A 3,851-nucleotide genomic window follows, 5' to 3' on the forward strand; every position below is an offset into this window, starting at 1 on the left:
TTGACCTCATGACCAGCTTATATAATTGTAAGGTCCAGTATTCTGGTCAAGGCTTTACCACCATTGTCCAGCTCCCGATCCTCATCATAACAAATTGATTTTAATTGCTATCATGAATAAATGACTTATTTAACTAAGTACTGTAAGTTGTATTTGAGGTCATTTTCTGTTCACAGTGAGCTCTCATCACTGTATTTTATATTACTCTCTCCTATAGCAGCTACCGCTACCTGGAAAAAATGACTGATTTCACCAATCATCATACATTGTATTTGATGCCAACCTTATATTATGCCTCATTAATTTCTCAAAGATACACATAAATGTGGCTTAAAATAGACAAGGACTATCTGTTTAAAACCACACTTTGATGAACAATGGAACTATAGTTTTGACCTCCACCAACAAATCATTTCAGCATTCACACCCGCCTGAGTTGTCCCAATATCTTGGTCAACGGTTCTCAGTACAGGGTAGCTTAGATATGCTAGAGCCAAAACCAACCTTTTACGTACATATACACGTCGTACAGGTTCGTCAAACGCTTTACAGTGTTTGTTACATCACTTTCAAGCTTCAATGACAACGTAGTGATGTTTGTTCTCCTTAGCTTGAAAACTACAATATGAACAGTATGCGTCCCTACATATGGTCCACTGGCTGAAAGGGTGTTCTTTCGTTCAAATGGAATGCTTCTACCAAATATCAGGTTCTGTTCATACCAAAATACGTTTAGCTTGTCTTTCATGTCTGATTTGATCATAACTAAAGTACCCCCTTCACACTCATTTCCTTTGTTTACTTTGCCAGGTTGATTATCAAAAGGAGATAGACAAAAAAAGCAGGAGCGGTCCCATCTCCGGTCCTTGACTTGAATGTGTGTCCGTCCGCTGTACTCAGGGCTGCACGTTTCTTCTCTCCAAGCAGATGTTGTGTTTTGGCAGCCGATCCGCACCTTTCTCAATATGTACATATGAAAGAAACTGTCAGAAAACGTTACGTTCTTCTAACATCTACTGGGAAAACTTCGATGCTCATTGACATTGTACCATGGCATGGGCAAAGTCCATTTTACATTTGGAGGCATACTAGGAATTTAAATTGCGAGTATTCAAATTGCTAATTAGGAAGGTGCATGCCTTCTCCCTGTTGTTTAATTTTGGTTTCACTCAAGGTCAATATCGATGTTTTTCTGGAACGGTGAAGTATGCAGAAATGTGAACATCCTATGTAAAACACGGCATTTCTACAAGTTAGTACATTATGTAGAATATAATGTCCTTCCTTCAAGTTAAATTTAATCATTGGAGAACGTCTGAAACTTCCAAATGCTCCTACAAATAAAATATGTAAGTCTGAGGAACACTTTAATCTACTATGATTGTAAGATGTTTTGTATCACAGCTTCTCTACTGATCAGTATCTTACGACTTTTTGCTCCTCTTCCTCAGATTCTTGCCGTCTTGCTCTAGGCGAAACATCTGTCGGTAACTGTGTTATCGGCCTGAATCCTGTGACAGTTAGAATTATCTCAGTGTCACCCAAAAGCTATTTTTAACCTCGAAACCGAGAATTGGGCCATTCACCTTTCAGAAGGGACTTGTTCATTCTATTTTTGAACAAATAAGTGCGAATTTTGCCTGGCGGGTGTTTGTGAGACAATGGTGGGAGTGATGACACTGGTCCGGCCACATTCACTTTTCAATCAGCTCAAACCATGGCGGACGGGACGCTAATACGCATGCGTAAATAACGTATTTTTGTCATGATCGTTCATCCTTCACATGCATCAAGTCAATTATCAATTATAAGTTTAGTCTTCTGGAAAAACTCCGTCTAAATTAACTTTTTAAGTTACCATTACTGAAAAACTCCTAAGTTAACATCAATAACTCCTAAGTTAACATAAATAACTCCGTACTAACTTCTTTAGAAGACGCGACATTTCAAGGCATACTCTGATGATTGCAGTAAGGTTACATATCTAACACGAAGACGTAGGAAGACACGTTTGCTAACCAGGTATACAGCGATGGAGGTTTGTAGGTAAAAAATGAATATTTCATCATTGTGCGTACTTAAATGAGCTTGCTTCCGATTTTCCTTTCCCTGATCGGCTTATCCTTCTGAGTACTGTAACGTTACTTCTTTGTGAGCCCAGGTTATAGTTTCTAATTTCACTTCGTCCTTACAAAACCTTCAGATCCCCCTGCAATCCTGGTGTTTGTTCACGCGTATTAGACCTTTTTGTCTTTTGTCATGATTTTTCTTTTATGGTTTACATGATGATCAGCTACCGAGGTCCATCGTCCTAACCAATCTTATCATTATCACTAAACATCAAGGGCCTGCTGCAATTCTCCTTCGTTTGGTCTTACCATTAGAATTTCTGGAAAAAATGTTAACAATTTAATAAACACCTCCATATTTTGTATAGAGGCAAAAGTGCCTTTCCTAGTTAGACACCAACTTTGGAGAGCTCTTTTTATTAGCAATGCTGGAATGATAAGTTTATTTATTAATTAGAATACACGTGTTTCTGTCTGGAGACGGTTGTTGATTTGTCACGCACATGCCCAGCACGTGCCAGCGGTACGGAAGCCACCTGGCCAGGGTAGACATGTCTGCCCTTACGGAGCGTCCTTGTCCCACAAACCTCGACTCAGCGAACTTCTCGACCACGCACGGCGTCGACGTGGGTTCGGACAGTGTCCCTGGAATGGGGCAGTTGTTTGAGTGCAAACTGACATTTCCTCTCAGTCTGTTCTATGGCCTGCTTAACAGGGAAACTTCCAATGCGGTGTAGAGATAAGGCTAACCGTTTGAGGCTAACCGGTGTTTTCAATATAGTCCATGAAATACATTACCTCTGTAAATGCCTTCATTATGAGATGGAAAAAACAGGCATTTGGACTCGAAGCAGTAACTGTATTCACTTCAAGAGATCCCGGTCCAGAAATCAGGTGGTTTCTTAAAACACGCAAGAGTTTTCCCGTTCTTTTCTTTTCTCTTGTGTTAACTTATTTCTATAGTTCTTTTTAATAACGTGCGTCATTATCGATGGTAATTTTGTACCGACACCTGGGTCTTAGTCCTGAGATTTTTTCAACAATTTTGTTTTGGATGCACACTTGCTAAGATTATTGGGGTCTCAAGACGTACGCGTTGGAAAAGATCAGGTGAAGGAACATCCGCGACCTACATCAAGATCGTCCTGCATCATGCCTTCGTGCCCGGCCGTCGTGCGATTTTCTTACTACAGTTTGGTAGGACGGCAGTCGGGCATGTGTCGTACGAACTGTTTTATTACCTAAAATCTGTCTTAGTCTGGTAATAGATCCTTGTCGGTAGTTAGTTCTGTCACAACCCGTCTGAAAATCCTACAGTCCATCAAAATCGTCCAACGACGAATGTGAGACGGGAAGCTCTGTGTCCTGGCTGTAACCAGATCTCAGAAGGTCGACATGGTCCAGGTGTGTGACCGTGAGGTACTGCCGAAGGGACTTCGCTGTGGGAGTCCGTCGAACAGCCATCCTGTCTCAGGTTTGAAGAACGGAAAAGTTAAAGTCGTCGTTCGCGCCACGTAAGACGGTTTCCAACTGTATACCCAGTCTTTAACCACCGATTCTAACATTGCAGTAATTTCTTAGTCTCCATACCAGACCCCGTGGTTTGTTGGGAAAATGGTTGTGTTCCGAGTAGTCAGCCGGCCATGTAGGCGGGCCTGTACGCCAATGACAGGCAAAGCCCTTTAACAAATAAAAATACCCTCCACCCTACACTATTTTGGTTAATTTCTGCAATATTTTCAGTCCGCCACGAGGTCTGGTAGAGACTCGTCATGTGCGACT

This window comes from Branchiostoma belcheri, unplaced genomic scaffold (assembly GCF_001625305.1).
Source record: "Branchiostoma belcheri isolate BF01 breed outbred unplaced genomic scaffold, Haploidv18h27 scaffold26, whole genome shotgun sequence".
In the NCBI taxonomy this organism is placed as follows: Eukaryota; Metazoa; Chordata; class Leptocardii; order Amphioxiformes; family Branchiostomatidae; genus Branchiostoma; species Branchiostoma belcheri.